General features: G+C 41.4%; 1 non-coding gene across 1 annotated transcript; it reads left to right on the top strand.

Annotated features, from left to right (window-relative positions):
- The first annotated feature begins 566 nt into the window (after positions 1–566).
- On the top strand, positions 567–673 carry LOC144999076 (small nucleolar RNA R71). Its single transcript, XR_013660601.1, has one exon. It is a non-coding gene; the product is annotated as a small nucleolar RNA R71 (small nucleolar RNA).
- The last annotated feature ends 11788 nt before the right edge of the window (positions 674–12461 follow it).

Genomic DNA, 12461 nt, shown 5'->3' with positions numbered 1-12461 from the left:
GTCTTTTCTCGGAAGCGGCCACAAATTTAGTTAGCATATCCTCCAAGCTTGGCTTCCTCTCTTGCACTGGCTCCTTCTTTTGGTAAAAGCCTCTCCCTTTTTGTCTGTACTTCTCCTCCTTGGCCTTCTTATACTCTTCATAAGGCAGCCACTCCTTCTTTTGTTTGTGCCAGTCCTCATCATACCGGTCACCGCTCGAATAACATGCTTGTGCCTTTTTGTTGCCGTTCTCATCCAAATCGCAATCTCTTGTGAGGTGAGGTCCATTGCAATTTTCACAACCCACCCATATAGCATGGATAGTTTGATCCATTTTGTCCATTCTCCTATCCATGGTTTTTAACATAGCCATGACTGTGGATAAATCTTCAGTAGCAGCATACGCAGCTCCCCTTGTGACATCATTCCTAGGGTTGTGGTATTCTCTAGAGTGTTTAGAGAATTCTTCAATCAATTCTTTAATCACCGGGGGTGGCTTCTTTGTAAGTGGGCCTTGTGAGTCTAGCAACTGTCGGGTCGTGACATTGACTCCATCATAAAAGATGGAAACTTCTTGTTGGCTGTTTAGATCATGGTGTGGACAATTTCTTAGGAGACTTTTGTACCTCTCCCATGCTTCATATAAAGACTCTCTAGCTTGTTGTTCAAAGTTTGCAATGGCCTTCTTCAGTTTGGCTATCTTGGATGGTGGGCAAAAGTGATCAATAAATTCTTCCTTCATTCTGGCCCAAGTAGTGACTGATCCGGGGGGAAGTGATTTGAGCTAGTCTTTAGCAGCACCCTTGAAGGTTACCGGAAGCATACGAAGTATTTGAGTTTCGCGGGTTACATTTGGAATATTGAAGTAATCAGCAACATCATTTACTTCATCCAAATGTTTGTAGGCATCTTCATGATCTTTCCCATAGAAAGGTATTCCTTGAGTGATGCTAGGATATGACCTTTTAGCTCGAAGGTGGCAGTTGCGGGAATTGCGGGTTGCACAAGTCCCGGGCCATGGTCGTCGCACATCCTCTTCTTCCATTCTCCCATGGGGATTTCATCAATGTTAGCCATAGTGAATGCTAACTCTTCCTCCGATTTGGTTTCTTGTTCGTATGTTGCCTCCTCTTCTTCCTTGGTCTCGTATCCAATATCTTCTTGAATTGGCTCCTCAATTATCAAAGAAGCGCTAGAAGCTCCTGATTTACTGCTCTTCTTTTTCCCAAAAACAGTCTTCAAGTTGGACAATGGTGATTTCTTTGGTGTGCTTGAACTCTCCACGTCCTTCCCTTTGTTTCTTTTCAACGCGGATTCGGGGTCTTCAAACGGGGGTACCAGTGGTGTGTTTGCTCCTCTGGTCATGAAAGTCCTGCAATCGATCAAATAAAAAAACGTAAAAAGAACAAAAGATTGTAAAAAAATAAAAAAAAAAATTGCTGACTAAACTGCTACTCGCCGAGTAGGTGCGATTGCACTCGGCGAGTATCAGTGATTTTTCAAGAAAAATTTCTAAGTTTTAACCTAACTAAAACAGATACTAAAACCTAATACTAGTTACTAATTTGCAATAAATGAACTTTATGCAAGTAAACTCACACAAAGGATCGAAAAAATTAGGAATTAGCTTAATTATTTAGAACCGTTCCCCGGCAACAGCGCCAAAAACTTGAAGTGTGTAAATTCAACTAGTTTTATCCCTACTTTTTATTAATAATTTGAGCACACAAAGGCAGTGAACCTGTCTTTCAGTGGTATAGATTGATAAGTAAGGTATCGAACTCAGGGAACGGGAAATTCAACTAATAGCTAATTTTAACTAAAACAAATAATAAAAGTAAAGGGTTTTTCTCTAGTTTTACAAGACTAGAAACTTAGACAAACTAAATTAACTAATTAACTAAAGCAACAACTATTCACCAAATTTTAAAAAGATGTTTCTATTTAGATTCAACCAATTCACTCCTATGATTATTTAAGTTAAGGTGGATTAATTGCTATTGGTTACCAATTATAATAGTTAGGTTCATATTCATTACTCCTAACCCTTAGACAATTAACTAATTTAAACGTTGATCAAGTGTTTAGACTAATTAATTCCCTAGATTAATTATTTGGATTAAATAAGATTTGTAATGGTTAATTAAGTTATTAATTCAATTAACCTCTTGTTGGTGGTTTCTCAAACAAGCTCACACATTAATCTTCCTATTTTCTTATTAATCTTAGTTTCATAATCATTACTTCTAAGCATATGGTTTAGCATTCACATAGACATATGAGGTTAACAATTAAGTGATGTTCATACAACCTAATTGCTTTCCAATTAACAGAAAATAGTAGTGATTAATACATAAGGTTCTTTAACAAACTTAATTTAATAAATCACCAATAGTCAATTAAGCCAAAAATTAATAATTAAACCATAGGAGTTCTTTGGTATTCCCCAAACAGAAACAAAAACGAATTTAGCTCATAATTGCAGTAGAAACAAACATGAAAACAAAGTTTACTAAAGCGAACATGTTCAATTCCTAAGTCTAAGTGGTAGAATTAACCTAATTGCTTGAATTCTTCCAACTCTTGAAGCTTAGGGTTCCTTAGCGCCTTCTGAAACTCTTAGTCGCAGCTAATCCTTCAAAAATTGCCAGGGGTTCCTTCCCATGAGATAAGGATTCGTCTTTTATAGATATCCCAAAACAGGGTGTACTCGGCGAGTAGCAGAATCAACTCGCCGAGTAGGTCCATACTTATCCGTCTTGAATCAGCAGTCGTATTTATCTTCTAGCATATCCTCGTGTACTCGCCGAGTAGGGTCGATCTACTCGCCGAGTAGAACTCCTTCTTTCACTCTTTAATTTTCAATTGCTTTCCTTTTCTCCTTTTTGCTTCCAAGCATATCTTTTGGACTGAAAACACAATTCACAACATTTTAAGTACCTTTTGTCCACATTATTCACATAATTAATCAAAAATAACTAAGAATATATGTTAAATAATTAACTAATTATGCACATATCAAAATACCCCACACTTGACTTTTGCTTGCCCCCAAGCAAAACTAAATTTTAAACATATTAAAATCACATTAATAACTCCAATCCAACCCAGCCATTATGCCAAGACCGCAACGCATGCATTTGTTTCATTACTTAACGCAGTTTTAGATTAATGAAATCTAGATATACGAACTTTTCAATTGATGACTTCTCATTAGCATAGCGAGTTGTAAAGTAATTACCTAACGTAAGCCCTGGTACCCACGGGCTAATTGAGTCGACCGGTTTGACTTGTTGACTTTAGTTGACTTTGACTTGACCGAAAATTGATGGTTGTCACAGTCTACCTGACCCCACTTGACATCGGTACCCAAACCTCACCGCATCGGGTTAATAATCCCCGACTATCCTGCTCAAACCGAGTATTCTCACCCTTAATCCTCTCCAGCTTCCAGTTCTTCGGTCGCATGCCCTCAACTTGGGCATCTCTGATCAAACTCACAAGCGGAGAGTCCACTGCTATCCTCATATATACTGTTCGGGTGGAAGACCCAGCTAACTTGCGGCTCAAGGCATCCGCAACCACATTCTCTTTACCATGATGGTAAAGGATCTCGCAGTCGTAGTCCTTGACTACGTCCAGCCACTTGCGCTGCCTCATGTTCAGGTTTGGTTGATCCATGTTGTGTCTCAAACTCTTGTGATCCGTGTAAATGGTACAGCGGACCCCATAAAGGGAATGTCTCCATATGTTGAGGGGGAACACCATTACCCCCAGCTCTAAGTCATGCGTAGGGTATCTTGTCTCATGCGGCTTCAATTGCCACGACGCATAAGCTATCACTCGTCCTATCTGCATGAGGACCTCCCCTAACCCTGTGATGGATGCATCACAGAACACCACAAAATCCTCAACTTCCTCCGGGAGTGTCAAGACTGGGGTCTCACACAACCGCTGTCGGAGGGTCTTAAATGCCCTCTATTGCTCAAGGCCCTATCGGAAATCCACCCCCTTCCTCGTCAGACGAGTGAGGGGTGCTGAAATCTTGGAGAAGTCTTGCATGAACCTCCGGTAGTACCATGCCAATCCCAAAAAGCTCCTGATGTCTGAGGGAGATTTCGGAACCTCCCACTGCATAACCGCCTCGATTTTGGTCGGATCGACCAAATTCCCCTCCTGGTTGACGAGATGTCCGAGGAACTAGACCTCTCGTAGCCAAAACTCGCACTTCGAGTGTAACACCCATAAAATTCAAGCCAATTTAAAACATTTAAAAACCATTAAGTTGTCACAATTTGTTTTCAAAATAGTTTAAGCATCAGAGTATCCCCAGAATCAATCATGAAAATATGAGGTGGTGCACGATTACACCTTCGCCTTCCCACAATCATCAGAAGTGCCTAAAACAAAATCAACAATTGTAAGCCCGAAGCTTAGTGAGTTTCCCCAAAATACCAACGCCATACAAGTATAACCATATCATATAACAAATACAGACAGCATGCATAATGAGCCTTCATCCTGACTGGACCGCTTCGCAGGCCTTCAGTCTATCTGGACCGCTCTCCGAGCCTTCGGCACGTCTGGACCGCCTCGCAGGGCCTACAACCTATCCGGACCGCTCGTCGGACCTTCAGCCTGACTGAATCCCTTGGAGGGCCTTCAGTTTATCCAGACTGCACTGCACTAGGTGTGTTGGCCTACAACACAAAGCAGGACCACCTCAACCCAACCCCCAACCAAACAAACATGTGCACATAAATATCATACAATAGCTCATTTCATATAATAGTCAAACCGATCTAACAGATCACCAATCATAGCAGCATCCCAATAACCGGGATAGAGACCTAACTGGTTACTAACATAGCATCATCCTATAACCAGGAAAATCATGTACACATAGATGATATATAACAGTCAAACTGATCTAATAGATCACAAGGCATAGCAACAATCCTATAACCAGGATATCGACCTAACCAGGTCACTAACATATATACAAATAATCATACGTATCTAACAGATTACATAGCATAGTAGCATCCTAAATCCAGGATACAATCATAAAGGGCTGACCTTGGTGCCGTAGACCCTGTTGATATAGTGAGGAGAACTCACCTGGCACTGCTGAAGTCCCGCGGATGAAACTCCAACTGCTGGTTGACAGATTCCCGAACTGCCAACATCAAACAATACCCAACTAATAATTGGGTTCCAAGCCCAAGGTCCAACTCACACATTAAAGGCTCAATAGTCAAGTCATGGGCCAAAGCCCAACATATGGCTCAATTTTCCAAATTAGGCCCAAACCTCTATGTGGTTTTTCCTTAAGGCCCATACAATTATTCTAGTCCAACTCTTGGTATTCTCATGGCCCATCATCATATAATAATAAAGGTTGAATTATGGCCCATTAATGGCCCAATTTTCCAAATTGGGCCCAACACTCACACATGGGCCTTATCCTAAAACCTATATAATTATTTAGTCCATTTGCTTATTCTTGGGAGCCCATTAATAGTCCAATCACCAAAGCCCAATAGGAAGGCCCAAGTGAAATTAGGGTTTCACATAAAATGATGATTAGGGTTAAGTTTCCTACTTAACCCATTAAGGACTTAATCTATTAAGTCCAATATTGCTTAGATTAATTTTTGCCAATGATTATTATTTAATATTTCAAGTTATCAAATAATTCCCGTGTATCCCGATTAATTCCCCAAATTAGGGTTTCATTGCATTAGGGTTTTCCAAACTCTAATTAGGGTTTCCTACCCATTACTAGCCCATTTATCAATTTGATGGACTTTAGGCCAAGTAGGGCTTTATTGGACCTATTGGGCCCACTGGAATATCATTAAGCCCATTAGGGTTTTAATTGGGTCAATTAGGGTTGTGACAACTGTCAAATATCGGTCAAGTCAAAGTCAACTAAAGTCAACAAGTCAAACCGTTTGACTCAATTTGCCCTTGGGTACTAGAATTTACATTATGAAATTTCTACACAACTCTCTATTCTAATGAGAGATCATAAATCAAAAAGTGTGAACATCTAGATCTCCTTAACCTAAAACTGTGGTACGTGGCTAGCCAAACCGATAAAACAATGTTGCATACTCATCGGGAGTGTGTAAGATCCTTAAACAAGGCTTAACAGTGTTTACGGACCTTGCATTGCGAAGCCGAACACTCACAAAAGCCACACTCGAAACCTCTCTCAATCGTTTTCACTCTATCTCTCTCTATTTGAAATCTCTCTAAGTATGTGAAACCTCTCCCAAAACTCTCTTTGTATGAGAAATCTCTCTAAGTATGTGAAATCTCTCCCAAATCTCTCTAAGTATGTGAAACCTCTCCCAAAACTCTCTTTGTATGAGAAATCTCTCTAAGTATGTGAAATCTCTCCCAAATCTCTCTAAGTATATGAAACCTCTCCTAAAACTCTCTTTGTATGAGAAATCTCTCTAAGTATGTGAAATCTCTCCCAAATCTCTCTAAGTATGTGAAACCTCTCCCAAAACCCTCTTTGTATGAGAAATCTCTCCCAGTATGTGAAATCTCTCTCAAATATCTCTTTGTATGAGAAATCTCTCCAAGAATGTCAAATCTCTCCCAAATCTCTCCAAGTATGTGAAATCTCTCTCAAATATCTCTTTGTATGAGAAATCTCTCCAAGAATGCCAAATCTCTCCCAAATCTCTCCAAGTATGTGAAATCTCTCCCAAATCTCTCTTAAAAGTTTCCCGTAACTTTTTAGAGTCATTCGGGTCATTCCGACCCTTAACCGGGTCAAAAACGGCTTAAAACGGGGTAAAAACGAGAAAAATGGACATTAGGAACCGAAACCTCTTGAGAGGAGAGAAGCCTCTTAGGACCCGAAGGTCCTCTTAGGGACCGAGAGCAAGAAGGGCCGAACCCGAGAGCAAGGAACCGAACCCGAGCAAGGAAGAACCGAACCCGAGCCAGGAGGAACCGAACCTCGCGCACCACCCGAACCCGAAGGCACTATTCACTACTGTTCATTCGGTTCATTTCGGGTCTAACATTTCGCCTCTCATCTCCGGACCGATCCCTCCCTTCGCTTCCTCGCCTCCTCGCCCCCCTTCGTTTCCCCCTAATTCGCTTCGTTTCCGGCTACCGTCCTCAGCATGGACCGAACCTCGGCCTAGGACCGAACCTCACTGGGAACCCATTTTCTCCCGGTTATCGCGTAGTTTTGCGTTTAAGGCCCGTTTTTAATTATTTTAACGTGGGATTTTCACCCAAAATCATATTTTAACATAATAAACCCTAAATATTCACAATTTAATCATATTTTCATAAAAATCTTTATTTAAATAATAAAAGCAAGTGGGTAAAGTACAAAGAGGTGGAGTGTTAACTTTGTTTTACCTTATGACACAAGCAACCACTCCCACACCCAATCTATGACCAGCCACACCTCCCCATCTTACCTAGGTCACATCAATGTCCTTTCCACTCAATTATCACTCTTTCCCACGTTTTTTAGAGCTGAATATTCATCCTCTCTCCTCACTTCTCTCATTTCACCAAGAAGATCAAACTCTTTCCTCTCTCACTTTCTCTCTCTAGAAATTCGAGATTCAAGGGCTGATCATGGGTTTTTCCTCCACATTTGGTAAGCATAATCCATTCTCCTTATGATTATCTCACTTATTTCCACTCAAATCATGGATATCTTACATAAACTCCATCATATTTGTGTTAGAGCTTCGAATCTTCAAGTGATTCTTCAAGTGTTCTTGGGTTGAACACTTCTCTTCTTCATCACTTATCTACTGAAATCACTCAAGGTGAGTTCATACCCCTACATTTTCATGTTTTCTCAAGTTTTTAGGGGGGGAATACAAGTTAAAACACCAAGAACATAACTAAAATTTTCTAACAGCCTTCATCGGAAAAGTTCAACTCCATTCACGGACTGTTTTGGGCATCTTAAACATTTTTGTTTTCAAAACTGTACAAGGTGCAAATAGTTAAAGCTTTTAGCTTTAAAATGACTACTTGCACATCTCCATACGATTTTTCTACAATTTATGGTGATTTTTACAAAACTGTCTATCATTTCAAACAACAATCCAGACCAGTTTGTGATTATGTACTTTTTCACCCAAGTTGGAGGTCATTAAAAATCGTGATAAAATTATGAGTAAACTAGACACATTTGTGAACTCTCAGAATTTATGGATCTAGTTTTCGACTTCGTATGATTTTTCCAAAACAGTGCAGAATGGATAAAGTTAGCCAACTTCATGTAAATATCATAACACTTTGTATTATGTTGAGCAAAGTGTATAATCATAAGTTCTAATTATTGAATGTGTTTCTTTGTTAGTTTATCATCATGAACTGAACTAAGTCATTCCTAATAAATATTATTCATTTATTTTAGAACACGTATATTAAACTATAAAAAGTATAGTTTAATAAATTCATAACACTAATACATTTCCATAAAAGAGTTCATACATATTACAAACATTTTAGATAAACTATAATAGGTATAGTTTATGATACATCACACAACACACTCGTACACTAAGGGTACATTCATACAGAAAAGATTTATATTCACACACATTTCACGTAAACTTGTTAACCTATATTGTGAGACTCTCTCTCTCTCTCCCCGTACGTCCGAGTGCGGGATATAATTCCTGGTAGTAATAATCAGAATCTCCTGGAGGGAGAACGTGATACTTGTATATAGATCTATATTGGGTTTGACACCCCACACCTTGCTGCTAGCTACAGTGGGACCTGCAGGTCTATGGGTGATAAATGTCATTTCAGTTTTCGCGACGCCTGAGAAACGTCGTGGCAGGTTCACATAGTCATAGTATGATTATAACGACTCACATAGGGATATAACAATCCATAAGTTTATGGGATTTTATTTATAAAACCTAAATGAGTTTTATGTCGATTTAAAATCACTTTTTATCTCAATGAGTACAGATATAACTGTACACTTTTGGTTTTGGTAGATATGACTACACATCATTTGAAACCACATTTATACCTTTAAGTATAGTCAATACTTGTTCTTCTCGGTCCTCAGATTTAGGACTACATATACATAAAATATTAACAAACATGAGAACATACGGAAATTTCATTTAATTCAAACGCGTCCATGTACATTTAAACACATAACATTGTCTATTAGTAAGAAAGGTTACTTATACATTTTGGTCTTCGGTCATAAGACTACATTACACAGATTTTAAAGAAAATATCGGATTTTCTGGATACATATTCTAACGCTTTTACAAGGAAAACGGTTTACTTTTCTAACAAAATTTCTTATGAACTCACCAACCTTTGTGTTGACACTTTTCAAAACTACTTGTATTCTCAGGAATTCAGTGAAAACAGGAAATCAACAACGTTTTGAGGATGGGACGATAAATCGTCAAACAGTTCATTTTGTATCATAATGTAATTGATGTGAATCATGTAAACATGTGCTTTGATGTAACGTTTTAATTATATTTGTGATGGTTGTATTTACTTTGGGCACTATTATACTCATTGTTGTGATACTCTACATGAAGTCCTCCACCCCCGGACGTTTTCGCCATCCTTGGTTTGGGGGTGTGACAAGGGTCCATTGGAGTTTACAAGGCCCATTAGGGTTTCAAGCACCCTAAACGACTCGAAGTCAACGAGGTAAGGCCACCGCCACCCGACATAGCGGCCGGTGGCGGCAGCCACCACTCTACGGTGGTGGTTTGAGATTTCTATTATTATTTTTCTTTGGCACCATTACAATGTACAACTTAATAAGACACACACACTCACACTAATACACACACCTAAATACATAGCAAAAACATACACACACAGCCACCTCCCACGATGGCTGGTGGTGGCGGAACAATGGCAACATGCGGCGGCCACCATGGTTGGCGGCCATGGTGGTTCCTTCCCTCGATTTCCGTCTAACATCACACGCACACAACTTCTCGCTACTGAACATGCACCCAAACGGAACCCTTGAGGCAGCAACATCAGCGATTGACGACCGGACAGACAAAACAGTCGCAGTAGTAACGCGACGGCAAAGGCTGGTAGTTACGACTTCTACAATGAGGGTGGTGGCTCTGGTCGTCGGCTGGTAAGGAGGCGGCTGAGAAGGCTCCAAAATCGTGATAGAAGCGGATACAACGCCAGAAAGAGATGAAGAAGATGGCATTCGATTCGGAAGGAGGAAATCCGGTGGCCCTAGCCGCTGATTGGAGCGGCGGCGGCACTCCGTCTTCATCAGAAGTGGTGCGACAGCGGTTGGAGGTGAGAATCTGGCAGCAGCGCTCGTCGTCGAAGGACAGCGGCAGCGGTGCTCGCCATGGCGGTGGCGCAAGGTAACTTTAGAAGAGATGCGGTGATTTGGAAGCAAGAGAAGGGGAACGATAGAGGTCCGGTGCTCGCTAGCTGATCGGAATGACGTTTAGGCGGCACCGGTTGAAGGGGGTATAAGGTGGGTGACGGCTGGAGTGTTGAGGAGCATTTAGGGTTAGGGTTAGATGGTTATGAGACTATATACCCGGTTCCTTAAGCTCTTTCCCATAATAACATAAATAGTCCCTCCTTGAATTATTCTTTTCGAAACAAATCCCTAATTTACCATTTAAATCCCTCCTTAAAATATTTACAAATAAAATCCGAAATCTTACCAAATGGCCCTTCCTTTACAAAACTCTTTTCAAGTTAGGTCTAGAACTTACCATTTAGTCCCGGCCCCCAAGAATCTTTTTAATATAAGTCCAAATGATACCAAAACACCCCTGAATTCTAAAATCCTTTACAAAAATAAATCCCGAAATTACACTTTAACCCTTGAAACTAACATCCCGTTAATTATTATTTGCTTTGGGGCTATGAAAATCTAAAATAATAATTAAAATTACTTCTCGAAGTTTCGGGTGTATTATTTAATTATTCTATTTTTAACGGGATGTTAAATCGAGAACTTAGTGTACAACCGTTCTCGTCTCAAAAATCTCAACAACTCCCGTAGATGCTCCTCGTGTTGCTCTCGGGTCTTGGAATACACCAAGATATCATCTATAAACACTATGACCGTGCGATCGAGCATCGGCCTACAGACCCGATTCATCGGGTCCATGAACACTGCTAGCGCGTTGGTGAGCCCAAACGGCATCACCATGAACTCGTAATGTCCATAACGAGTTCAAAACGCGGTCTTCTCTACATCCTCCTCTCTGACCCTGACCTGATGATACCCATATCTCAAGTCTATCTTGGAAAACCAAGATGCACCTTGCAATTGATCGAAGAGATCATCTATTCTCGGGAGTGGGTAACAGTTCTTCACCGTTAACTTATTCAACTCCCGGTAATCAATGCACATCCGGTGTGAACCATCCTTCTTCCAGAAAAAAGAATTGGTGCTACCCATGGAGAACTGCTAGGTCGAATGAACTGCTTGCCCAACAGTTCCTACAGCTATGACGACAGCTCCTGCATCTCCGGCAGTGCCAATCGGTATGGCGCCTTAGCGATAGGGGCCACACCTGGCACCAGGTCGATCCTGAACTCGACCTGCCTCTCCGGAGGTACTCCAGGTAATTCCTCCGAGAACACAACAGCAAAATCTCGAACTACCGGAACCTCTGAAACTGTTGACTTATCTCTCACGCGCGTATCTACAACATACGCTAGAAAGCCCGCACACTCGTGATGAATGTACTGCCGAGCCCTGGCAACTGAACAGAAACCTGATCCTGCTCTGGTGCCCTCGCCATATACAATCAGTTCTCCCCCACTTGGGGTTCGAACTACCACACGCTGATCCTCGCAATCAATCATAGCACCGAACCGACTAAGGCAATCCATGCCTACAATCACGCACACCTTCCCCATGGGGATCGGAATCAAATCTATTGAGAAGGACACTCCGAAAATCTCCAAATCACACCCTCGATAGACCGCAGAAGCAGAAACTCTGTGTTCGTTAGCGATAGACACTCGTAGCGGACACTCTAACTCGCCTACTGGCACACTGAACTTCCTACTAATAACTGAGATACGAAGGACCGACTCACCCCCGAGCCTTCATAGCCTTCATAGGCTCTGCCCTGATGGGTCTCCCATCCGGTGTTGCCTTGGCCTCCTCGGCTGTAAGCTAGAGGCACGACCCTGAGCCTTCATAGGCTCTGCCCTGATGGGTCTCCCATCTGTGATCCTCAATGTAGATGGCGCTGGAGACTGTGCCGGCTTGGCGGCTAGTAGAGGACATTGGGCCTTCATATGGCCCACCTGCTCACAATGATAGCAAATCCTGACTCTGGAAGTTGGAGTCGGCTGCCTGCAATCCCTGGCCAAATGGCCCTGCTTGCGACATCGGTGGCACCCACTCCCTATCCGAAACATCCCTAAATGAGCCTTCCCGCACTTTCCACAAGTGCGGCCTGGCTGTCCCCCAGTCCTCAAAT

This window comes from Lactuca saligna, chromosome 5 (genome assembly GCF_052625555.1).
Source record: "Lactuca saligna cultivar CGN05327 chromosome 5, ASM5262555v1, whole genome shotgun sequence".
Taxonomy (NCBI): Eukaryota; Viridiplantae; Streptophyta; class Magnoliopsida; order Asterales; family Asteraceae; genus Lactuca; species Lactuca saligna.
Note: the sequence above shows the minus strand (reverse complement) of the source record. Positions and strands in the feature narration are given on the sequence as shown.